General features: G+C 49.3%; 1 long non-coding RNA gene across 1 annotated transcript; it reads left to right on the forward strand.

The window, feature by feature from the left end:
• Window positions 1-7900: 7900 nt before the first annotated feature.
• LOC114807330 lies at window positions 7901-26422 on the forward strand. Its single transcript, XR_003755373.2, has 5 exons — window positions 7901-7981; window positions 9959-10045; window positions 18485-18560; window positions 24078-24154; window positions 26341-26422. It is a non-coding gene; the product is annotated as an uncharacterized LOC114807330 (long non-coding RNA).
• Window positions 26423-27138: the final 716 nt, after the last annotated feature.

The following is a 27138-nucleotide window of genomic DNA, read 5'->3' on the forward strand; positions in this document are numbered from 1 at the left end:
CCGGGAGATGGAAAAGCAGCCGTGCAACAATTTCGTATCATTCCACGTCTTCTGGCCGGAAGGCGGAATCCGATGTGTCGGAGGCTTTTGGAGTCCGGCAGTCACATTGATGAGGATAAACTGCCTCGCTTCGTGTCTTCCAACCTGGTCTCGTCTCCTGCCCGGATGATTTTCTTTACTTTTAAAAGTACACACGGCACATCCATTATAATAACAATATTCGTATTTGTTAAGCGCGTACTATGTGCAGAGCACTGTTCTAAGCACTGGGGGAGATACAGGGTCATCAGGTTGTCCCACGTGAGGCTCACAGTTAGTCCCCACTTTACAGATGAGGGAACTGAGGCACAGAGAGGTGAAGTGACTTGCCCACGGTCACCCAGCTGACAAGTGGCAGAGCCGGGATTCGAACCCATGACCTCTGACTCCCAAGCCCGGGCTCTTTCCACTAAGCCACGCAGCTGCCCCGGGGCTTCGGGAGGCTGCTCTCTTCACCTTCGGCTGGAGGACCGTTTGGGTTTTGGACCAGACCCTCCGTTTCACTCTCATTAATAATAATAGTAATTTTGGTATTTGTTAAGCGCTTACTATGTGCCGAGCACTGTTCTAAGCACCGGCAATCAGGTTGTCCCACGTGGGGTTCACAGTCTCTATCCCCATTTTACAGATGAGGTCACTGAGGCCCCGGGAAGTGAAGCGACTTGCCCAAGCTGACAAGGGGCAGAGCCGGGATTAGAACCCACGCCCTCTGACTCCCAAGCCCGGGCTCTTTCCACTAAGCCACGCTCTTAGGGAAGCCAGCGTGGCCTCTTAGATGAAGCCCGGGCCTGGAAGTCAGAAGGACCTGGTTTCTAATCCCTCCTCCACCACTTGTCTGCTGGGTGACCTTGGGCGAGTCACTTCACTTCCCTGGGCCTCAGGGACCTCATCTGTAAAATGGGGATCGACACCGTGAGCCCCACGGGGGACAACCTGATTACCTTGTATCTCTCCCAGCGCTTAGAACGGTGCTCGGCACATAGTGGCCACTTAACAAATGCCATCGTTATTATTATTCTTCCCTGCAGTGTCACGTGTTGAGGAAAGCTGGCACAGCTTTGCCTACACTGTGCCCAGAGTGGAAGGACATTCCCCAGCTTTTCCTCGGTGGCTTCTCCCGCTCGCCCGGGGAAATGTATAATAGTAACAATTGGATTTATTCAGCGCTTACTGAGAGCCAAGCATCGTTCGAAACACTGGGGTAGAAACAAGCCAATCAGGTTAGACGCGGTCCCTGTCCCCCATGGGGCTCCCAGTCCCGATCCCCATTTGACAGATGAGGTAACTGAGGCCCAGAGAAGTGAAGTGACTTGGCTTACTACGTGTCCCAGGCCGGGCTAGGTCCGAGGTGATCAGGTTGGACGCGGTCTTAATCCCCATTATACAGGTGAGGCAACCGAGGCACAGAGAAATGAAGTGACTCGCCCAAGGTCACGCAGCAGACAAGTGGTGGAACTGGGATTAGAACCCACGTCTTTGGACTCCACTAGGCCACGCTGCGTGTCATTCTCTTCTCACCCATCGCCGATCTCTCGCTCACACCGGCGTGGCCTAGCGGATAGAGCTTACAGTTCAGAGGGAGCAAGGGTCCAGCAGACGTGGTGCCGGGCCACTCGGTCGGGAAAAAGAACCAGCTGGACTGAAAACCACCGGTCCAGTTCTCCCGCTCCCTCTCTCGCCGGGCTCAATCCAGGCCTGGTTTTCCCAGTGCGGGAATAGGAGGGGACGCAGCTCAAATGTGTGGTTTCCTTCCCCGCCATTCCCCTGCCCCCAAACGAGCCCTTTTCTCTGCTAAAGCCATTAGAACCAATTAAGCTCCGTGGGGCTCTGCACCGGGCCCGCACCCGGTAAACACTTGTTGACTGCAGCCTCGACCGCCGTTTTCATCGGAAACCAAGCGTCGACTGTTAAGGCGCCCCAAATCGTCTTCTGGGGCTGGAGGGAAGCTTTAATTTGGAAACAGGATGTGGGTCCCCGGCGAGGGGGGAGGCCAGGGCCCGGCGGCTTCCTTGGCAACTTCCGAATTGGAGCGATGCTTCCAGGAGGAGCTTTTCCGGGGATCCAAACCCTCCGGTGACGGGCCGGGCGGGTCGTAGAGTTGGCTGGACAGCAGACGACGCGAGGGCGGCACGAGGGTCAGGGACCGCGTCCGCGCCGATTCTATTTATATCTACCCCAGCACTCCCCCTCTCAGGGTCCCACCTGGAGAGTTTCCGGGCCTCCGCCGGTCTCGGCTACGGGAGGGAGAGTCGAGCGGAGGCCCGTCCGTCCCATCCCTAGCTTGGCCGGTGGCTAGCGAGCGGGACTCAAAACCCCCCCGTGCCGGGCGGCAGCGGCACGGGAGAGAGTCGAAGGGGGGAGGCTCGAGTTGACTGCGCGGAAGGCGGCGAGGGGAGACCCCTTCCGGATTTTGCCCGAGAAAACTCCTTGCATCCACTACCGGAACGACCGCGGACGGAGGGCGGGGGCGTTCCGGGAGAGACGTGTCGCGATGGGTCGGAAACGACTCGACGGCATAAGGCACGACAAGACCCTAGCGCTTAGGACAGTTTTTGACACGGTGTAAGCTCTTAGCGAAAGCGCAATTAGTATTATCATCACCGTCTCCAGCATTGCCTGAGCAGAGCACTGAACTTGGTGCTTGCTATGAGCAGGGCTATGTACTAAGTACCTACAGTAAGGAAAGCACCGTGTGCAGGCAAAGAGCTCTTAATTTAAGCAGGGCATCACACTGGGTACAAAACACTGTACTGAGAACCATCTGTGGGCTGAGCACTGTACTGAACACCTATTATCTTTAGGACACGGTGCCTCGAGCATTGCAGTCCCAGCCTACAATTAGCGGAGCACCGTCCTGGGAGTCTGCTGTTAGCGGAGCACTGCGGCACTAGGGAAGCGGCCAGAGAATCGGGAAATCTGGGTTCTAATTCCAGGTACCCAACCTGCCTACTGTGACCACGGATAGGTCATTTAACTGCTTCGAACTGCTCGGTTTCTTCATCTGTAAAATGGAGGTTTAATACCACAGCACTCATGTACGTGTCCGTAACGTATTTATTCATATTAATGTCGGTCTCCCCCTCCAGTCTGTAAACTCTCTGGGGGGCAGATGATGTATGTTTGTTAAATTGTACTCTCCCAAGTGTTTAGCACAGTGCTCTGCAAACAGTAGGCGCTCAATAAATACGAATGACTGACTGATTATCTGTTCTCTCTCCCTCCTAGGATCTATAAGGACCGGGTCCCATCGGATTATCCTGTAATAGTGACGATGATAATGATGGCATTTATTAAATGCTTATCATGTGCCAATCACTGTTCTAAGCCCTGGGGTAGGTACGAGGTCATCAGGTTGTCCCACGTGGGGCTCGCGGTCTTAATCCCCATTTTACGGATGAGGCACAGAGAAGTGAAGTGACTTGCCCAGAGTCACACAGCTGACAAGCGGCGGAGCGGGGATTAGAACCGAGGTCCCCCGATTCCAAGGTTTTGCGCCCTTTCTAGTAGGGAACGTCGAAGTCAAAGAATATATCTCCCATAGAAGGCTGTCCCTCACCAATACAAAATCCTTAGTCCGGGCTGGAATTTCGTTCCTTTTTTATTTGGGGGAAAAAAGAGAGTAAGCCCATTGGCCATGCTGCCATCTATAATATTCCTGAAAGGTTCTAGGCACTACCTACCCACCCCCACATAAACACACACATACACCCCCTTGGCCTCAGTAACCCAGAGACGGTCTCTCAGACCCCATGTCTTCAAGCAGACTTTTTCTCTCCCGGCAACCTCCAGAAATAAACAGGAAAACGCGGAAGCATATTTTCATCAAGATTTCTCTTGAATCTAGCGTCCGATGAAGCATGTGCGCTTCAAGCCTACAGCGGTTGGCCGTTTCTGCAATAAACTTCAGGGAAAAACCCATTTGCGGTGTCTAAAAGAATTACACTGGGGCCCCGGGGATTTGGGCCCTACAAGCCAGGGATGGATAGGGTTTCTCGGAACGCTGGAATTTAATTTCAAATAATGAACTGAAGTGGGGGGGGGGGGGGTGGGGGAGTTGGGCCGGGAGGGAGGCGGCATAGGGAAGTGGAGACTCTTAATGGAGCTGTGCTGAGCAGTCTGAATTCGGAGAGCTCTAGCCTCATCCTGAAGGAATGACCTCTGCTATTTCTTGAAAATGAATTATCGCAGTAAAAACGATTTAAAGTGACAGCACGGGCGGGAAGCCTGGCATGACGTTTGACAGGGACAGGCAGAAGAGTGAGACGTGGGCTTTCTTAATTGGAGAAATGTCCGGACGTCTAAAGCCCGCCCTGCCCCTTTCTGAGTAATCGATGATCCCTTAGGTAGAAAAATAAACTCTGGGCTTGGAACTGCCCGGGTACCTTAGTCTGCTTGAATTTGCTTTCTCGATTTGAAAAATTCCTTCTGCCGTTCCATTTTCTGAGGGGAATGTGCGCTCAATAAATAGGGCAGCCATTTGTATGGCTTTATTCAGGACAGTCTGATTTTCAACTAGTCTGTTCCGGATCTGGGCCAGATATGGCCCCGGGATGCCTTTCTGTCCACTGCCTTTTGTTTTTTGTTTCCATAATCGTGAAGTGCCAGGCACTTTGATAATAATAACAGTCATTACGGTATTTGTTAAGCACTTACTATGTGCCAAACACTGTAACGATAACAATTAAAATCATAGCAATTATGGTTTTTTTGAAGCACTTACTACTGCCAAGCACTGAACTAAACACTGGAATAGATACAAGATGATCAGGTTGGACACTTTCCCCGTCCCACGGGGGGCTCACGGTCTAAGTGGGAGGGGGGAGGATTTAATCCCCATTTTACAGCTAATAATAATAATAATGTTGGTATTTGTTAAGCGCTTACTACGTGCAGAGCACTGATCTAAGCGCTGGGGTAGACACAGGGGAATCAGGTCGTCCCCCGTGGGGCTCACAGTTTTAATCCCCATTTTACAGATGAGGTAACTAAGGCCCAGAGAAGTTAAGTGACCTGCCCACAGTCACACAGCTGCCAAGTGGCAGAGCCGGGATTCGAACTCATGACCTCTGACTCCGAAGCCCGTGCTCTTTCCGCTGAGCCGCGCTGCTTCTCCTTCATCTGCTTCACCTGCTTCTCAGATGAAGTAACGGAGGCCCAGAGAAGTTAAGTGACTTGCCCAGATTCCCCCATCAGGCAAGTTGCAGAGCTGGGTTTCACAAAGTGGGTCCATCCTCTTTCTAGGAGACCACTCTGTTTAGAGTCTTTAAAGCCCAAATCTCAGTCTGTTTCCGGTCAAGCTGTCGAGAGCCATGGCTCGGCAGTGGTGCCCGTGTTCAAGGGGACCCAGGAAAGGGCTCTAGAGGCTCTGGAGCAAGGGCAGGAGGACAGAGAGGTTTTAAATTTTCCCAGGGCACAGAAGGCTTTAATGTGCTCTGCGGAGGATGGACACTCAACACTGGGCTCTGCACGGAGTAGACGCTCGGTGCGGTATCCCCTAATGTGATCTGCATACGACGGGTGCTCAGTACCCTGCATCCATTAAGTATCCAGGACAGCACTCGGCCCATTACAGACATCTGATAAAAGCCGCTGTTAATGACGACCTGTTCACTGTGTAAAATCACGCTCCGTGTTGGACATAAAAGTGAATCTGGACAGCTTGATGATGACGATGGTGATGATGACGATCATGTAATCAATACTATAAGGTGGTATTTATTAAGCCCCGTATGGAGTCCCGAGGTAGATGCAAGAAAATCAGGTTGGGCACGGTCTCTGCCCCTCATCGGGCTCACAATCTTAGAAGGAGGGAGTAGGATTTAATCCCCGTTTTGCAGATGAGGAAACTGAGGCACAGAGAAGTTAAGTGACTCCCTCTGAGGTCACACAGCAGACCGGTGGAAGATCCAAGATCCTCTGATTCCCAGGTCCTCTGATTCCCTGCGCTCTTTCCCCTAGGCCAAGCAGCTTCATACGCTTGATAAGAAAATATTCAATTAGAGATCGTCCTGCTGGGATCTTCCCGGGAGAAAATTCCACTTTATGGAGGGGCCATAAAATAGTCCATCCAGGCAAAAGTCGTCTGCTCAGAGCACAGCTGCAGGAAGTGGGGGAGAAACGCCATCCATATCACATTTCCTATAGGGTCTGCCATATCCTTTCTGAAATAAGCCCCCTTGATGTAGTGTACCATTTCAGCTCCGTAATGAGGTTGCTTCTAGCGAATCACTCGGAGGGCCCGTGTTCAAAGGGATTTCCCACCAGACCTTTGCAAAATCCATTCCAAAGCGTGAAAGCAACATTTGGAAGGCAGATGGTCAAGTCACAGGCCGGTTACCTATCAGGCATCTGGGAGCTCATGTGGGCAGAAATGAGCCAAGAGTGTGTGTGTGTGTCCTTGTCCCTTTGGGTTTTCCAGGATTCTTTGCAGCCTGGGGGACCCTCAAGAAGAGGGTGGCCACTGATGGTCTTTGGGATGTTGGCAGCCCTCCGTGGACCTGGAGGAAGCAGCGATAGGTCGGCACTTACGTATCCGTCGATTTACCAAGCCGTCTCCCTCGTTCGGCCTTGCTTTCGCTCCAGGGTCTGTGGTCCTTCTTCCTGCTCTCGCTACTTATAAACATTTTCATTCATTCATTCAATAGTATTTATTGAGCACTTACTACGTGCAGAGGCCTGCATCCTCGGGGTGAGGGGGGGGGGGCGTTTTTCCCATCAAAGGCGAAGACCCAAAAGGGCAGCTTTCAGACCCCTTCAGCTTCCCATTTTGACCCCCCCCAAATGGTGAAAGGCGATCACCTGTGGTAGGGTATCTCTGCCTCAGCTCAGAGGAGAAGTCCGGGCTTCGGGATGGGGCTGGGAAGGGGAGCCTTACTATATGTCGTTAAGCTCTTACTATACGCCAAGCACTGTTCTAAGCACTGGGGTAGATAGAAGATAATCAGGTTGGACACAGTCCCTGTCCCACACGGGCTCACGGTCTTACAGATGAGGTAACTGAAGCACAGAGAAGTGAAGCCACTTCCCCGAGGTCAAACAGCAGACAGGCAGCAGAGCCGGGATTAGAACCCATGTCCTCTGGCTCCCAGGCCCTTCCACGAGGCCACGCTGTTCCTCCTCTCTCGGAAGAGGATCCGATGGAGAGAGCCGTTCTCTATTGATGCGAACCACCGTCCTACTGGATGGAATGAACGATCCGGGCCTAGGAAGATGTAAATAAGCTAAGGCTGAAGTCGAATCTCAGAGCAGAGTCCATCTGGGGCTAACCACAGACAAGTGTAAGTTTCTCAAGGACTCATCAACCATCTGATTATGTAAGCCTCTTCTTTTCCTCTAGGAACGTCTATTTAGTCGTGGTTGGAGGGGGGAGGTGAGAAGAGGATTAGGAGTCTGGAAAAGCAACATTTCCTTCCCTAAATCAAAACCAATCTGGTTCACGTTTTCCATTTTGTTTTAAATTGCTGCAATGGCTCCTCGCCTGCTATTCGATTAGTAACTCAAGGACCGCCTCCCTTTTAATGCTCTGACAGTGAGTGTCTCACTGGAGAAAGGGGGGGGGGGCGGTGACCTGCCGCGGGACCTTGGGCAAGTCGCTTCACCTCTCTGGGCCTCGGTTTCCTCCTCTATAAAACAGGATAAGATTCTCGCTTTCCCTTCTAGACTGGGAGCCCCGCTAAGATGGAGACTACATCCAATCAAATCATTTTTTATCAATCCAAGCATTTAGCACGGAGCTTTGGCAAGATCAGCCCTTATTACCGTTAACGGAACGTACCGGCACGAACCCGGTCTGAAACCGGCCACTAATAAATATTCTCGGGAGACATAGAGGGGTTATTCCGTTGCTCCTTTATCTCTGCATGAGTAGTGGCTTCAAATATCCACTCTGCTAGCGTGAACGGGAGCCAGGAGGAAATATTGCACCCTCCTTCTGGGGAATGAGGTAAAAATCTAACGTGTGGCAACTCATTTAGCTAAAAGCTGGTGGTTTATAGAACTTTCCTCCAGGGCCCTTGTAAGGTCAGAGGGTACTGGGAGAATGAAAGGTTTAATTCTGGGACGTGCGGCCTGTAGGGTAACAGGAGCGGGAAGGGGAGGAAAGTAACATGGAGAGCTGTCAAATCCTTGGGTTTTTGTGTTGTTTTTAATTCCTCGCTCCACCCTGAAAGATCCAGCTGGGGGAATCCGAAGAACTGGAATTTATTCCTGGCTTTACCTATAGGGGATGTTTATCGATCAGTCAGTCGATAGCATTCACCGGACACTTACTGTGTGTGGAACACCGTATTAAGGGCTCGGGAGAGTACAGTAGAGTTATAGACATGATCCTTACCCCGAAGGAGTTTCCCAACTGTTGGATGCATTTGGGAGAGAACGGCGGAGTAAGGAGACAGGATCCCTACCCTCCAATAAGGAGGGAAGTAGTGTGAGGAGATGAGAGGTTAGTCAGGGAAGGCTTCCTGGAGGAGATATGATTTTAGTAATAATAACAAGGATGGTATTTAAGTGCTTACTATGTGCCAGGCACTGTACTAAGTGCTAGGGTGGATACAAACCAATCAGGTTGGACGCTGTCCCTGTCCCACATGGAGCTCCCGGCCTTAATCGCCATTTTACAGACGAGGTAACAGAGGCACAGAGAAGTTAAGCGACTCGTCCAAGGCCACAGAGCGGACAAATGGCAGAGCTGGGATTAGAACCCATGACCTCCGGACTCCCGGGCCCGGGCTACATCCACTGTGCCATGCTGCTAGGGCTTTACCTACTGGGGTTGTGCCACCCATGTTGAAGATTTCTTGAGGTCATTTCACTGAAGTCCATTTCATCTCTATGGGCCTCCATTTCCTCCACTGTAAAATGGGGATAAAATCCCTCCTCCTTCTCTCCCGTGAGCCTTGGCGTGGGATGGGAACTGAATCTGATCTGAGTTTCTTTCAACTACCTCTGTGTTCAACCCAGTGCCCTTGGCTCAGAGTAAGAACTTGATGAAAAATCATCATCGTCAGGAAATGAATTAGTATTAGAAAAGAAAATAACAGAAAATCCGCAAGCCTCCCCCGGTGCAGAAAAACTGAGTTTTGTCACGGGCGAGTGTAAAGTTCCCGAATTTATCCCGATGCCATTAACTTCTACAAAGCATGGGGAAGAAGTCCTGATGTGTGAAAGTGTTCTTATCTCTGTGGAGAATTGTTGTACCAATTCCGAGCCAGCTGAGACTAAAACAACCCTGCATCAGTCTGGTGCGATCTATTTGGGGAAAAAAAAAATCCATCTGACTGGAAAAGATGCAACCAGTCGGATCCCCTCATTCTCTCCTGCGAGCTAAAAATGTTTCTTACTGCTGAGAGTCACACCATTGTACTTGTTAGATAATTTACAGTAAACACACGTCCTCATAATTACATCATAGAGGTTTAAACAGATTTGTAAAACCATTAAAAAAATCAATACTTAGCTTTTAGGTGATGAATTAATTCATGGCGTGTGAAGGCTCGAAGACCGCCTTACCCAGCACGCACGGAACTTTTTCCGAACATGACTGTCAGGGGGGCCTCGGTCCGCAGGAAAGGCAGTAATGACCGGCGGGGACGGAGATATGGGAATGGATATCAATCCCGCTTGTCCCAGAGGGTATTCCCGTAAAACCGACTCTCTCTCCGGGAAATGGAGGGCAGCGCTCCCATCTCCTAATTATGTCAGAAGATGGCAGGGGTGGGGGAAGGGAGGGCCTGGAAGGATCCGTCAATGCTGAGGTAATCCCAGTTGACATTGGATGCCCTCGATGGGCTGGACATGTTTTCATGGGTTGGAGGTTCGAGAAAGCCCTAACTCTGTCATTCATGCCTTGAAGGTTTCCTCTCTCCGTACCTTTGATTTTCCAGGACTCTCTGCTAATATGTGTTTCCACTCCCCATTTTAGGAACGGTGCTCTTAGGAATTAGAGAATGTTCCAATACGAGTCTGGGCTCGGTGAGCCGCAAAATTGGAAGAAAACAGTTACGTGCAGGTGGGTGGCACTCAAGATGGAGAGCTGTTTGGTGGGAATTTCCTTAGCTGGAAGTTTTGTAAGAACATACCCTCGCGTTAGAGGAGAACAGGGTGTATTCAAATTCAATAAAACAAAAACAGAAACACCACATCAAATGGGCCTTCTAAATCACAGTTTAACACTAAGCTAATTGAATTTAAAACTAATTAAACCAGGAAACATCAATTAGATATCTATTCTCTGTTGTGCCATTATATTGTTTTATTACCCTTCTTTCATAATTGTTGCCAGTAACTTTCAAATCCCATCATTAGCTTTCCTGAGAGAGAAACTAAGAGGTGTTTCATTTTTTATGTCTCCGAAGGACATTTTTGATATGTTAACTAATGAAGGTCTCTTTGAAAAAACGAAAACTCACTCTATGCCACTATCCAGTGTATCCGACAGGTTTTATCCAACTGTTTATAACCCAAAGATCTCTGAGTAGTGGAGGGTTTTTTTTTTCTTTTTTATTTGTTCTGCTTTGATTTTCCTAAGTACTCATCTCTTAATTATCAGCTTTTGTCCTCATCAGAGGCCGGCATTATTCTCCCCATTTTGCGGAGAGGCCCCCAGAGAGGTTGAGCGACTGGCTGAAAATCACACAGCATGCCAGTGGCAGAGCTGGGATTAGAATCCAACACTCTCCTGATACTATTTCCTCCTGTCTCCGCACCTCTGTTCCCCACACTCCCTGCCCTCCGTAACGCCTAGATATATATCTTTAAATTCTGTTGCTTCCCATTACTTTCTCTTTCATGGTATTTGTTAAGCGCTTTCTATGTGCCAGGCAGAGTTCTGAACCCTGGAGTAGATACGGAGTAATGAGGTTGGACACAGTCCATGTCCCACATGGGGCTCACAGTGTCAATCCCCACTTTACAGGTGAGGCCCAGAGAAGTGAAGTAACTTGTCCAAAGTCACGCGGCAGGCAAGTGACGGAGCCAGGACTAGAACCCAGGTCCTTCTGACTCCCAGGCCCGTGCTCTATCCACTAGGCCACACCGCTTTCTTCCCCGCTAGGCCGAAGGCTCCTAGAGGGCAGGGATCGTGTCTACTAAATCTAGCGTTGGCTCCCAAGCGCTCGGTATAGTGTTCTGAGAAGAGTGAACACACAGTGAACACTACTGATTAATGGCCTTGAATTTCCTCCTTTTTCTCCTTTCTAAAGGGATAACCCGCAACGGAGATCCTTCATGATCCATAACATGAGAATCTTTCCACCAGAAAGAAAACTAATATCTATGTTGCCTCCTTATATCCTAGAATGCAAACAGGGTTGTATCTTCCATCCTTTCACACACAATTCTAATTACACCCGGAGCCTTCCGGGGCTTGCCAGCTACCACTTAACCAGAAGCCTTCTCTTCCTCCTCTCCTCTTCACTGCATTATCAAATGGCATATAATTCCCTTTTTTTTCCACACCTCCAGTGGACTCTTCACTACGGTCACTACCCGCCTTTCCTGGCAATCTACTTAACACCTCATTAAAAAGATACGCTCAGCTCCTCTCCTCCGCCTGTCAACAAGCCTGTCTTCTTCCTCCAGTCTTCTCGCATTCAGTATTTATCAATCATAGTCCCCATCCTACTCCCTCCACGGCCTGTTTCTCCAGCTCACGCTTGATGCTCGTTCTCTCGGATTTGTTTTCCGTCTTTGAGAGTGCTTGCTCAGTAGATCCTGAAGAAGAGATGTCGAATTGGGAAAGGTGGGCAACGGCCACCTAAAACCAAGAAACTCTGAAGACGTTTTCACAACCCAACTCGAGCTGTCCATCATTTACGGACGAATCTACGGACGGTAGATTCAGAAATCTACCAAAAGACCGTGTGACCCGGGGCCCGATAGTTGATTGACTGGGAGGTCAGAAAAATAAAGGATTTTTGTTCTCTTGCTAGGAAAATCTTTTAGCTAGAGCACCAATCTGGGGCAAAACCTAAGCTAGTGAAACTTCTGAGGAGACTATGAATTAATTCAAATGAAAATGCCTCGAGAGTGGGGATTTTTAATGATACCTGTTGAGAGTTTATGATGTTCTCGGCACTGTACTTAAACACCGGGGCAGAACAAAATGATCAAGTTAGACACAGTGCCAGTCTTTATCCCCGAGTGGAAAGACAAAAAGTCCGGGAGTCGGAGGACCTGGGTTCTAATCCTGAGTTTTCCACTTGTCTGCTGCGTTACCTTGGTCAAGTCACTTTACTTCTGGGTTCCTCTGTAAAATGGCAATTAAGAGTATGAGTCCCATGTGGGACATTGACTGTGGCCAATGTGAATATCTTGAATCTACCCCTGTGTTTAATAGAGTGCCTGGTACATAGAAAGCACTTAATAGATACCATTAAAAAGAAAAAAAAAAGAGTTTCCAAAGGTTCTTGAAAGATTTTTCACAGCCTGGCTGCGGTGGAGAAGGCGATCTCTGACCTGGGGTGATATTTGAAGCCGGAAAATATTTCTGCCGAGAGCTTGTGCGGTTGACAGAGAGCTCACTTAGGAGAGAGAAAATGGGGACATACTTTTAAAATTCTGCAGTGGACATGAAAGATCCTTGTGTGCAGTGATCGGGTATACTAACTGTGACCAAACGCTTAGTACGGTGGTCTGCGCAAGGTAAGCACCCAAGACGTACAACTGATGGATTGACTGGGAGACTACGATATACCCAGAGCTGCCGTAGGATCAATTCTCCGTCAACAGAGGGCACTTGGTATATAGCTGCTCACTGCAGAACGGCGTCGCGGATAGAGCACCGGCCTGGGAGTCAGAAGGTCATGGGTTCTAAACCGGACTGCACCACTTGTCTGCGGGGTGACCCTGGGCAAGTCACTTCCCTTCTCTGGGTCTCAGTTCCCTCATCTGTAAAATGGGGATTGAGACTGTGAGCCCCCCCGTGGGACTGTGTCTGACCCGTTTTGCTTGTATCCACCCCAGCGCTTAGAACAGTGCCTGGCACATAGTAGTGCTTAATAAATACCCTATTTACTCATCATCATTCCTGGAAGCCACTCAGCTCTCTGCACCGTGTCCCTTATATATTCCCACGTGGCACCTCCAACCTCCAACTAAATCACACACGCAAAAACCGATTGAAAGAAGCAGGGAGAGCAGTCACGGAGTTATATTTAAGTTCAATTAGGTCCCATTTCAGAAATAGAAAAAGTCTCCTCCCGTCGAGCATAGAGTTGCAAGCACTCAGAACCTACTTACCGATCCGACTGAATCAGAATCCATCCGCTGATCAATTCCCTTTTATTCCAATAGGGTCTCTCAGATCAGGCAACTTTTAATTCACATGAGCAACTTATTCACGAGAGGCGCCTAGAGCTGAGGATTAGTGTTTACAAGAGGCAGGAAGTGAAAGCCACCCTCTTAGGGAATTTTTGAAAAATTTTTGAGTTCTGTGAGGGGATCATAAAGGCCCTACCTGCGGGGCTCTGTGCTCTCATATCCTGCCGGGCGGAGGAATGGGACAGAGGAAAGTACGTCCTTGTTGTTTTAGCTCGTTAAAGGTGCTCGGAGGAAAATGTGCCACTATTTACCTGCCTCAGAGGTCTCGGTTATTTACCGCGGGTCATTAAAGAGGTGTTACCTTTCCCTCACAAGTGTGAAAGGAGTAAGAATTCAAGAATCCCGTAGGTGTGAGAGGCTTTTTAAAAGCCCTTTCTGCATCTTGGGGAAAAGAAGGACCCTTGTTGAAGAGGTGGCCCATAAAACGCTTTTTCTTCCCTCCCGCCTCCTCATTACCGCTTTTATTTACCCTCTGCGAGATTTATACAGCTTTCCCCAGTGGTCAGCTTAACCTGTTCTGGCTGTGGAAATGAGTTCCAGATGAGGCGGTGTCTATCAAGGGAAGGTGGGGTCCTACTTTTAAACAGCCGGCCTCATCCTGGTCTCACCCCATCCTTTGGGCTCAGGAAGAGGAGGCTGGCAGTCTCCATGACTCAAGGGTAGGTTGGCCATCGGGCCCCCTTTATACCAGACTGCCTGTCTTTCAGCCACTCTTTCCTCTGCTCTGAATGGATCCCGCTCTGCCTGCCTTCCTGTCTCATGTTGAATCTCAACAGTCTTGTGGAAAGAGCAGAGCACCCAGAATGACCTGGGTTCGAATCCCAGCTCCGCCACTTGCCTGCTCTACGACTTCGGCCAAGTCGCTCGACTTCTCCGTGCCTCAGATTCATCCTCTGCAAAACGGGGATTCAGTGCCTGTTCTCCCACCCTCTTAGACGGAGCCCCGTGTGGGACGGGGCCTGGGTCTGGTCTGATCTGCTCTGTGTCTATCCCAGGGCTTGGCACGTAGTCAGTGCTTCCCGAATACCTCAGTTCCGAATTACCGTCGTTCTTGGTCCGGCTACTCTGCCTTCTCCCGGAGAGGTTGTCTCTCCCGCTAGACTGTAAGTTTGCTGTGGGCAGGGAATGTGTCTGTTGTATTATCAGAGTGTGCTCTCCCAAGAGCTTAGTACAGTGGTCTGCACGTAATGCATGATAATGTAGTGGCCATCCCCTTGATTCCATTTATTGTGATAAAGTTGTCTTGTTTTTGTCCGTCTGTCTCCCCCGATTAGATTGCAAGCCCGTCGATGGGCGGGGATTGTCTCTATCTGTTGCCCAATTGTCCATTCCAAGTGCTTAATACAGTGCTCTGCACATAGTAAGCGCTCAGTAAATACTATTCAATGAACGAATGACGCTTAATAGATACAAGCTTACTTCAAACACAGCACTGTACTGACCCTTGGGAGAGTATGGTACCACAGAACGGTAGACACATACCCAGCTCAAAACGAATTTACAGTCTAATAATCCCGCCGACACTATTCCAATTCCTACCACTCTTCCCACTCTTGCCGGTTCCAGAATGGTTTCCCCATTAGCTCTCTATTTCCCTGGGAGCCGGTTAGACCGTGAAATCGAGGTTCCATTTTTCCAAACAAACCAACAAGAAGTTTTCCCCACCAGGCAAGGGAAGCATCAACTTCCAGAGTGAACAGATTCAAGCGGCAGAACCCCTCGTTGAATTTAAAAGCCTCAGTCTCGGAGTTCGAGATGAGCTTCGGCGTGTTAATGGGAACTAATAGAGGGCTTGCTATCAGTGGCGTATCGTATATCGGCGGGGTTGGTTTTCTTCTTGTTAAATTTCATTTCAAGACAAGCCACCGGAGCGGTTTGTGCCGATATTCATTTCATTCCGTGATATTTGTGGCTCTCGGAGTTATATTGCTTGGAAAAGGTTGCGTTTTGTGGGATAGTTATTTTATTCGGTATGAATATGGCATCTCTCCTGGGATCAGCGGGCTGCATAAGGATCTGTTTCCTGGATTTTCACAGAGATTTTTTTTCTGCGGTAGCCCTATTTTAAATTGTTCTATAAACAAGCCGTGCTCCTGATGACATACTTTCCCTTATTATTCCTCGACTAGAGAGAAATAATTATAAATATAGATAATTGTACAAAAATAATAACGCACAAGCCACGGGAATATACCGCACTGTTAAATTTAAATCGGAAATCATTCCTCAGCTGATATCACGATGGGATAGGCTGGGCCACTGTCGGTTCCTCTAGGAGGTGATAGAAACCGCGGTTTAATCAAAGTGCAAACTTCAATTTAAATCAGCAATGAGGATCCTTGCTTTTCCATCTCACACTGGTGTCCTTTCTGCATTTCATTTTTGCCCAAGTGCCCTTGCATGAGGTTCTGAGGATTTTGAGGCTGAACGGTAAGGGGTCCGAAGCAACGTGGGCTAGTGGAAAGGGGCCGGGGCCTGGAAGTCAGAGGACCTGGGTTCTAATCCTGCTCCTCCACTTGTCTCCTGTGTGACCTTGGGCAAGTCGCTTCACTTCTCTGAGCCTCATTTACCTCATCTGTAAAATGGGGATTAAGACTGCGAGCTCCATGAGGGCCAGGAACTGTGTCCCACCTGATTATTTTGTATCTTCCTCAGCCCTTCATGCAGTGCCGGGAACATGGTAAGTGCTTGACAGATACCATTAAAAAAAAGAAAGGGAGGGTCAAAATCTGGGGATTATGGAGAAACTCAAAAGAGGCCAAGTAGAACTCTAGTTACAATAGACGCTCAGTAGAGTGTAATAGAGGTCCCATAGATGCTGTTGCTGCTGCTGATTTGATTAAAGGGGCGGCTGCTTCAGGCACCCTGTCCTCAAAATCATCCAATACCTCTGTCTCAAAAGCTCTTCTCTTTTTCAGCCCCTCCAAAAATCTTCTCTCCCCCCCCAACCACGGCTCCTTAAAAATGCTACCCGTCTTCAAGGGAAGGAGGGCTGCTCGGGAACCCGTGACTGTGTTGGCGGTCTGTGCGGGCTAAAGAATCCTCGGGCTCTTAAAGATAATTATGGTGTTCATTTAGCTCTTACTCTGTGCCAAGCGTTGTGCAGTGCAGTAGGGCGGATACTGGGTAATCAGATCAGGCTCAGACCCTACCCCACAAGGGGCTCTCACAGTCTCAGAGGTGAGAAAAGCAGGGGTCTTAACCATTTGCATGAAATTGAGAACTCATTCTCCACAGTTCTTGAGTGATGGGGAATTGGGAAGGGCAAAGCGTTGTGGGAAGAGGGTTTAGCTTCCCAGGGGATCATCATCATCATCATTCATTCATTCATTCATTAAATAGTATTTATTGAGCGCTTACTATGTACAGAGCACTGTACTAAGCGCTTGGGATGTACAAGTCGGCAACAGATAGAGACGGTCCCCGCCCATTGACGGGCTTACAGTCTGATCATCATCAGTGGCATTTATTGAGCGCTTCCTATATGCAGAGCTCTGTACTAAGTGCTTGGGAGAGTACCACAGAGTTGGAATTCACCTTCCCTGATCACACAGAGCTTACAGTCTAGAAGAGATGGGACAATCTCTGAGCGACCCCCTCCCCAAAAGAATGTACGGGAGTACACAGCGGGGAGGGGTATCTTGTGGTTCCAGTCCACACTCCCCACCTGACTCAAAGTCCACATCGGGGTTCTGAGAGCAACGAATGATTATCATGGGTATAAATCTTAAATGCTCCGATTCCTTGTGACTAGCCGTGATATCTTGAATTTATATAGCGCCTTTTATGTTCCTAAGACCCTCTCCATAAACTATCTCTGGTGAGGTAGGGAGCGACAGACATAATAATAATTTTGCTATTTGTTTAGCGCGTACTATGTGTCTAACTCAGTACTAAGTGCTGCGGTAGATACAAGTAAATAGGGTTGGATACAATCCCTGTCCCACATGGGGCTCACGGTCTCAATCCTCATTTTACACCCGAGGGAACTGAGGCATAGAGAAGTGAAGCGACTTGCCCAAGGTCACACCGCAGACAAGTGGTGGAGGCAGGATTAGGAACCAGGTCCTTCTGACTTCCAGGCCTGTGCTTTATCCACTGCACCGTGCTACTTCTCAATCTTATCCCCCGTTTACAATTGTGGAAACCTAAGCCCACAGGTGAGCGGTAAGATAGCTTTTCTAAAGTCACCCAGGAAGCTACTGGCAGAGTGATGAGGAGGAGGACTGCGGTATTTGTTACGCACTTACTATATGCTAAGCACTCTACTAAGCCGTAGGGTATTTACAAGATATCCGGGTCAGACGCCATCTGGGATTCACATTCCGAATACTAAGGAGAACAGGTTTTGAACCACTGCTTTTCAGATGAGCAAAGTGAGGCCCGGAAAAATGAAGTGACTCGCCTCGGGTTACACAACAGGCAAAAGGCAGAGTCAGGATTAGAACCCAACTCCTCTGAAGCCCAGGCCTGTAGTCTATCTACTAGACCGTGTTGTCGCAATAGAAACGCATTACGGGTAGCGATCTTGAAAGCTCAGCTTGCATTTATGGCCAGGCTGAGGTAGGGAAGCGGCCCAAAATGTCATCAGAGCTCATTTGGTTCCTGACTTCAACAGAAAGGGAAAAGGAGGCAGAAGGGAAAACAGCACCAGAGAGGCGGGAAAGAGGAGAAAGGGACGGAGCTCCGAGAGAGGGAGAGAGAGAGGTGAAAGGGAGAAAGGCTTAGCTCAGGGCTCTGCACACAGAAAACACTTAATAAATATGATTGATAGATTGATTGAGGAAAGAGGAAGAGCGAGGGAAACAGAAAAAAGAATGAACACATTTCCATTAATGAACAAATGATCGAATTTCTTCTCCAGTTTCTACGTATTTTATGATTAGTGAACATTTTTATGTGAAACTGCAGGCGAATACATGTCTGCAATTAAAACAGATTGGATTTTAAATGAGCAAAGTTGATTGTTGTTGCTATTACCATTATTACTGTTAGGAATAATAACCAAGATGATGAATAACTTGTGTTTGTATTGGGTTCGATTTTCTGCACCAACCTCTCCTTCTGTCAGAGAAGCGCACTACAGAAGTGACTAGAGGAGACATTAATAAGAGGATCTTATCTCTAGGAAAAATGACGGGTGCTTCTAGATACGGAAAGCGTAATCACCTTCTGGCGAATCCACCCAAACATCCTGCAGAAAGGTAAATGTGTCTTGAAATGATCGGGATATTAAGGGTTCTGATTCTACATTCACAAGATGCTCCTGGTCCAGGAGAAAGAGCACGGCTGGATTCTCCGTCCGGTTCGGCCCACGGCTGCCTAACGTGGCCCACTTTGCCGTGTGCTGCGCCCCCGCCCACCTGTTCGCCAGTGACACTCGGTGTCCCGAGGGGAAGACGAGCGAGATCGTCGGTGGCGTCAAGCAAACCGACGGTTCTAGAGGGAATTCTGGCCATCACTCCCGACGGAAGACACCCCCCCCCGTCCCCCCGTCCCTGGGTTAAACAGAGTCGTCTTCTAAATTGGCAGGACTTTGAGTCTGAGGGTGGTGTTTGACCAAACCCCAGTCCTTCTTCTCTGGGGTGGTGGATGAGGAAATTCGCATTAGGCGTGTTTGAAACTGTGACTGGAAAATGTTGTTTGAGAGTCTCTAAGGACATAATAAAGCAAAATCCCCGACAGTGCTGCCTCCCAGCTGAAAAGTGGGAGGCAAACTGATGAGGATAAACCAGCATGGTGTACTGGTATCAAGAAAGGAGTGGCTCTTTTTGAGCAAAAGCTTCTTTTTTATGATATTTCTTGAGCGCTAACCATGTGTCTAACACAGTTCTTAGCGCTGGGTAGATACAAGTGAGTTAGGATAGGCCCAGTCCCTGACCCACACGGGCCTCACAGTCTAATTAGAAGGGAGAATAAGAGAATTGAGGTACAGAGACATGAGATGACTTGCCCAAGGTCATACAGCAAGCATGTGGCAGAGCTGGGATTAGAATCAAGGTCCTCTGCCTCCCAGACCTGTACTCTTCCCACCAGGCCAAGCTGCTTCTTAAGAAATGAGAAGTCAGGAGGCAAAAGAGAAAACAAAGTCAGGTACTACAAACATTGAATGCAACACAAGGGACAACATTTTTGTGTGCCCAATGTGGCTGGGATTGCAAACTCCACAATGACCTTTTCAGACACACACACGGACACGCGCTCCCTCGTCCGCAGTGACTTCTTCAAATAAGGACAGCTTTAAACGAGAGTTCATAATATAATAGTCCAAAAAGCAAGAAAACCTGAGATTTAAGTCTTGTCTTGATCAAAAACAGATTATTGAGCCCGCCCCTCGGGTGGATAATTGAAAGTTTGCCTCTGTTTCCCTGACAGGCGTTAGTTAGTCTAATTATCCTGTTTAGGCTGACTAACTTTTCCAGTTCTCATTACTCAAGCTAGTCTTGTGCTGGCCAGTAAATTAAGATTACTGATGCTTGTGGCGTTTTAACCAGCATTTTTTTTTCAATTGGCATTTGTTAATTGCTTACTATGTGCCGGGCACTGTACTAAGCACTGGGGTAGATACAAGGTAATCAGATTGGACGTGGTCCGTGTCCCACGTGGGGCTCCCAGTCTTGATCCCCATTTTACAAGTGAGTTAACTGAGGCAAAGTAATTGGAACCCAGGTCCTTCTGACTTCTAGGCCCATGCTCTATCCACTAGGACTCGCTCCTTCTCAACAAAACAGCCATCCACCCGAACAGAGACTTGAACCCAGACCCTCAGATTAAAATTCTGATGGCTCGACTGAGCTACCCGGGCATTCCCAGAGTCTGCAACTATAGATGCAAACTCTGTGGAGATCTCAGGCTAAAAACACTACAAAATCCCACGTGAGTCACCTCCACTCACTGCCTGCTTCCATCCAGTCTGTCCAAGCATCTTAAACCTGAATGACCCTTGAACCCCCTGCAGTAAGAACAGAGTAGGGCCCAACGGCGAGGAAAGCTAATGGGTTAGCGCTCGGGAATATTTATCTTGCCAGCTCTCAAATGTTTAGTCTGGAACATTTCGAACGATTCCTTCCCACGACACCATCGTGGCCTCACGGAGAGAGCCCGGGCCTGGGAGTCAGAAGGACCTGGGTTCTAATCCCGGCTCCGCCACTTGTCTGCTGTGAGACCTCGGGGAAGTCACTACACTTTTCTGTACCTCAGTTACCTCATCTGTAGAATGGGGATTAAGACTGTGAGCCCCTTGTGGAACAGTGACTGGGTCCAACCCGATTACCTGGTATCTACCCCAGTACTTAATACAGTGCCCGGCACCTAATAAGCGCTTAACAGATACCAGCATTATCATTTTTATTCAAAGTTGGAGTCACAGTCTGCCTGTCACGTTTCAGAATATGAGTTCACGGCGAACTGATTGTTTAGGAAAACTATCTTAGGGGGGCCCTAGAGATTGAAAGTGTGTGAGGCCAAGAAAATGGGGGATGAATATGAGGCAGTCCCACCACGACTGATTTCTCTCGGCGGTTCATTCGTGGCAGATGAGAGGCACAGGCAGCCCCCTGATTTTGGCGATTGTCAAAATCCCCTCCGCAAAATGGGGGTGGCTCGTGGACTTCCGCTATTCCTGCACTCGATCTCTCTGTCGAGAACGCGCTGCCTCCGATAATTACAGATCTATTAGAGCATCAATTACTTAAAGACCTTGATTTGAGAAAGGAGTGGATTTTAATCAATCGCGCAAATGTTAGTGAAGGATTAGTTATCCCAGGGAATACAATTAACTACCATTAGACTGCACTGATGAACTAGAATGGTGTTAGGATGTTAGACGTTCTGTAGGATTAGATCTCGGGGCTCGTATCTCACGCAAAAATAAAACGCTTTTGCCCCTTTGCTAAATAATAGCAATAATAGCCATGTTAATAATGAGATCTTGTAGTCTCATTTTCCTAAGGAGTTCCAAGCCCAGAGCTGTTGTAATGCGAGCGGAGATGGTGTGAACTCGTTCTTCGAGAGGGAAATCATTTGTCATTATTTCAGCATTCCCTACAAACGTCGGCTGAGCCGCCAGCTTTATTAGGGGGCATGGAGAGGAATGGGTCATCATAGGATTGAAAGAGAGTTACTGTCAATACTGAAGTACTGTGGCTTCTGCTAGAACACAGGTTTCCAAAATGCCAGTTGGCGGGATCCTGATGGGAGACCTGGGGAAGGCTCGCAAAACAACCTATTCCGGATTTAGCTCGATCTGCTCATTGGCGTAAGGAAATTTGGGACAGGAAGTCTGAACATCATCGTACTCAGCACAGAATGGGCAGTCACTACTCAAGAAGCAGCTTGACCTAGATCCCGGACCCGGAAGTCGGAAGACGTGGTTCTGATCTCAGCCCTACCATTTTGTTGTGTGACCTTGGGCCAGTCATTTAACTTCTCCGTGCTTCAGTTACCTCATTCGTTGAGTGGGATTTCAGGCCGTGAGCTCTATGCGGGACAGGAGCTGAGTCCAACCTGATTATCTTGGGTCTAATCCCGTGCTTAGTACGGTGCCTGGCACATAGTAAGTGCTTAACAAATACCTTTAAAAATTCCCTGGGTTGATTAATCCTCCCCGCCTCATCGCCCCTTCTCTCTTTCTCTGCTCTAACCCCCTCCCTGCCCCACAGCACTTGGGTATATATGTACATATTTATTATTCTATTTATTTTATTAATGATGTGTATATATCTATAATTTCATTTATTTTGATGCTATTGATGTCTATCTACTTGTTTAGTTTTGTTGTCTGTCTCCCCCCTTCTAGACTGTGAGCCCGTTGTTGGGTAGGGATTGTCTCTATCTGTTGCCGAATCGTACTTCCCAAGCGCTTAGTCCAGTGCTCTGCACGCAGTGCTCAATAAATACGATTGAATGAATGAATTAATGAATCAACTACACATGTATACATTTAAAATAAGAATTCATCCTGATTTTGTTTCTTGAATGTAGTTGGTTGAACACTTTAAATGAGTTCGTTCAGTGTTTTCTCATTGATCTGAGGTGTTTTCCTATTGATTATTTCAAATTACTGTTCCTGGAATATAGGGAAAGACGGATATCTCTTTTTCCATTGTACAGATGAGGAAGACGGAGGCTCAGAGAGCTGTGTCTCACTTGAGGTCACACAGCAGACTGATTGCAGAGCTGGGATTAGGCCCCTAAAATCCCCCCACTCCCACACCTCTGAGAGATTGATGACCACTTCTCAATCAATCAACTAATCAGTGGTGCTTAATGAGCACTCACTGTGTGCAGAGCACTGACAGTAAGTGCTTGGGAGAGCACAGTTCCACAGAATGGGTAGTCATGTTCTTTTTCTACATTCCCCCGACACCCCCTGTCCTATTAGCGCTCTCTGGTCCAGGGGAAAGAGCACGACTCTGGGAATCAGTTGATCTGGGTTCTCATCCCAGGGCTGTCCACAGCTAGCTAACGCGGCCCACATTGCCATGTGCTGCGCCCCTGCCCCAAGGGAAGGACACAAGAGATCGTGGGTGCCCACCAGGAGCTTAAAGTCTAGAAGGGGAGACGGAAAAGAAAGTCCTCCAAGTGGTCTCGGTAGCTCGGGTCTCCATTTTGGGCTGGGCTACAGAATACTGGGGGGCCACTGGTCCTCGATCCGGGCCGTGTGGGCCATAGGAACAAGAGAAAAGTCCGGGAGAGTTGGACCACCGCCCACTCACATCTCTGCCCAGATGTGAGTCAGCGGCGGGGGGCGGAAGGCCCTGAGGGGGGTCAGGTCCGCAGCTGGCATGTAAACTGTAAACCTGTTGTGGACGGGGAATGTGTCCGCTCGTTGTTATCGTAATCTCCCAAATGCTTAGTACAGTGCTCCGCACACATTAAGAGCTCAATAAATGTGATCGAATGAAAGAATGAAAAGATGAGGTCATGGAAGCAGGGGGCGACGGGGGAGAGAGGGGTGCGGCAGTGGGAAGGCCAGAGCCCGTCTCTCTCTCTCTTTCCACGTGGCCCGGGTGGGAGAGGAGTTTAGCCGAACCAGACCCTCTGGGGGACGATGGGGTTGGAAGCCTGAGATAGGATTCGTGGCAAAATCTCGGCCTTGCTCCCTCAGCCCCACAGGACTTAAGTCCATATCCACAGTTTTTTTATTGCTATTAATGTCTGTCTTCCCTAAATTCACTGTAGGGAGGAAACGTGTCTACCAACTCTGCTGTATTGTACTCTCCGAAGTGATTAGTACAGTGCGCTGTACACTGGAAGTGCTCAATAAATAGCAGTGATTGATTGGTCGCTTTCACCGAGGCTGAGGTGGGGACCCAGGAGGACCGGGGCGGAGGGGCCTGGTGACCCGGCTGCTGAGCAGTGTCCAGCAGAACCAACGAGCCCTTCGGGGGTCTGGGGCAAGTGGCCGAGGCAGCGGAAACCACTGGCCGAAAGGCCTGAGGCGATTCAGCTGCCATTTTCCCCTCAGTCCAGGGCTCCTGCCCCTGTCCCTCACAGGACTCACAATCTAAGAGGAAGGGATGGCAAATACCCTATTTTACAGGTGAGGAGAATGAGGCCTAGCGAGGTGGAGTTGTTTGCCCAAAGTCATACAGCAGGTCAGTAGCCAAACTGGGACTCGAATCCTGCTCCTCTACATCCCTGCTCAGGGCTCTTGCCACTAGGCCTCACTGCTGTTGAAAAGTTTTCTTCAGACATTAACCTTAAACCTCCACTTTTAGGAGATGCCTGGAGCTCGTGACTCCAGTAGAACTTTTGCCGTCATCAACACCTTTCAGCGGACTACGGTCGGGATACCGTAAGTAAAAACTGTGTGTGAATCCGGCCGCGAACCGACACCGACCCTTTCGTACAGATTCACGGATACCCTTTGAAAGAGAGCTCCGACTGTCTTCTCGCATCCGCCACCGGAAGCAACCGACTGATAAAATAAGCTCTTTTCACAGGCTGCCCTTCATAATGGGCTAAATATAGTTCTGATCTGCAGGCCCCAAGGGCTTTGGGAATGACTTTAGAAAGGAATGTCCATTAGATCCTGGAAAATCAGGGTCGCCACTAGTTCTCTGTCAGATTTGGAAATAAAGTACTGCATGCGGCCTTTTTATTCTTGGGATTCTCCTGGGGCAAGGTGAAAAAAAAATAGAGAGACAGAGAGACATTGAGAGAGATAGAGGAGAAAAGAGAAAGTGCAAGAGAGGCAAAGAGAGAAAGGGAGAGAGCTGGAGATGGAATGCTTTGCATTTATTTATTATGATTAATGGCCATTAAACATTTAGATGCCCAGCCCTTCTGCAGACACACGACATTCCTGAAGGCATCGGTTGGTTTACTGGGGTGAAAGGAAGGTCTCAGAGAAAGAGAGTGTCAAGAAATAGGCACTTTATGAAAGTTAAATCACAAAATATAGTGGCCTGAGAGATCGTTTCCTGTGAGAAAATGTGTGGCCTGTGGCCTCCTGTGAGAAAATGTTATTATTATTGTTATGGTATTTGTTAAGCGCTTACTATGTGCTGGGCACTACACTAAACGCTGGGGTGGATACAAGCCGGTCGGATTGGACACGGTCCCTGTCCCCTGTGGGGCCCGCGGTCTCAACCCCCGTTTTACAGATGCGGTAACAGGCTCAGAGAAGTGAAGTGACTTGCCGACGGTCACCCAGCCGACGAGTGGTGGAGCCGGGATTAGAACCCATGACCTTCTGACTCCCAAGCCCATGCTTGAACCACTACGCCGTGCTCCTTCTCACTTAGCCGCCCGAGTTCAAATATGTCTGCCTGTGAGAGAGCAGTCCCACTGGCCACCGGGGTCTAATAGTTCTGCCTGCGAGAATGCGTCTCCATTAGCCGCCCGGGTTCTAATAATTCTACTTGCGAGAGGGTGTTCCCTTTGGCTGCCCGAGTTCTGATATGAGAAGCAGCATGGCTTAGTGGATAGAACATAGGTCTGGACATCAGAAAGTCATGGGTTCTAATCCCGACTCTGCCACTTGTCCGCTGTGTGACCTTGGGCAAGTCGCTTCACTTCTCCGGGTCTCAGTTCCCTCATCTGTAATCTGTGAGCCCCATGTGGGACAGGAACTGTGTCCATCCCGATTTGTATCCACCCCGGCGGAGTGTCAGTACGGTACAGTCAGTAATAATAAATAATAATAATAATGTCGGTATTCGTTAAGCACTTACTATGTGCAGAGCACCGTTCTAAGCGCTGGGGTAGATACAGGGTAATCAGGTCGTCCCGCGTGAGGCTCACGGTCTTAATCCCCATTTTACAGATGAGGGAACTGAGGCCCAGAGAAGTGAAGTCTGTTGCCGACTTGTTCATTCCAAGCGCTTAGCACAGTGCTCTGCACATAGTAAGCGCTCAGTAGATACTATTGAATGAATGAAGTGACTTGCCACAGTCACACAGCTGACAAGTGGCAGGGCCGGGATTCGAATCCATGACCTCTGACTCCCAAGCCCGTGCTCTTTCCGCCGAGCCACGCCGCTTCTCCAGTACAGTGTCTATCACATAGTAAGCGCTTAACAAATACCACAGTTATTATTATCATACGTTATCCCGGGAGGGAGCGTGCCCATTGGCCGCCCGGGTTCCAATACGACTGCTCGGGAGAGAGGGTTTCCATCGACCAGCTGGATTCTAATCATTTTTCCTGCCAGCGTGTTCCCATTGGCAACCCAAGTTCTCCTCTGACCTCCTGCGCGATATTGGCCCCGGTCCCGAGGGGAAAGGCGTCTGCAAAGAGGCCTTCCTCCCGGTGCCGCACGGACCCTTAACCACCCCTCGCCCTCCCGACGGCCAACGCCGTCCTCTCGCGCTGAGGGTGGACCAGCCCCCGGCCCAATTTGCATATTTTAATTCCAAGGTCAGGGACCTCTGTCACAGTAACAGCTTGGACGGGGCTGGCCGGGAGAAATGGAGAGAGGGGGGATAATCGAACAGGCGGTCCACAACGGGATGAAATCTGTCGCGTTGTCATTTAAGGTCGTCCTCCCGTCTGTCGGTCGGAGCAAGGTCGCCCGGGAGTGAAAGCGACGGCGAACCGAGGGGCGTCACGGAGGAGCGGGGGATGGTTTGTTTTTTTTTTCTTAATATCGGGAGCGACTGCAATATATATTTATGAAGGGGGGGAGGGCAGAGAGACCTGCCGTATCCCTTCTATAAGGCGGCGGGTGTCCTTTGAGCCGAAATATCGCGGACGGGGGGAACTCGAGTTCGTCCTCAAAGACAAGCAGGTTGCGGAGGAGACGGAGATCTTAATGAAATAATTGACGGTGACATATTGATGTCGAAGGCTCGGTGGCCAAAACGATTCTCGCCAAGATGAAGTTCTGCGGTCAGCCCGCCCCTCTCGCTGGGGTCCCAAGAGACCCCTTCTGGGAGACGGAGGAGCCGTGAAATTTTCCACCCTGGAGCTGGGCCCGGTCCCGAACGGAGCGGAGATTGGAGTCACGTGATGCGGTGTCCCCCTGCTTCGGTGGTGGGTTTCTCCACGGGACCGACAGAACCCAGGGGGAGATCGGAAGACCCTTTCGCTGCTCTCGTCGCGTCTCTGCTGTCGAGTCGTCTTGCACCCACGGTGACTCCGTGAACGCATCTCTCCCAGAACGTCCACTTCCACCTGCCGTCGTTCTGGTAGCGTAGCCAGAGTTTTCTTGAGAGTTTCCAGGCCCGTGCGCTAACCGTTAGGCCTTGCTGATCTCGACTGATATAAAGCCAGAAGGGATGTGCGCACAAACACGCACACACAAGCACCCAAACTCTCTGTCTCCCTTACACCAC

This window comes from Ornithorhynchus anatinus, chromosome X2 (assembly GCF_004115215.2).
Source record: "Ornithorhynchus anatinus isolate Pmale09 chromosome X2, mOrnAna1.pri.v4, whole genome shotgun sequence".
NCBI lineage: Eukaryota > Metazoa > Chordata > Mammalia > Monotremata > Ornithorhynchidae > Ornithorhynchus > Ornithorhynchus anatinus.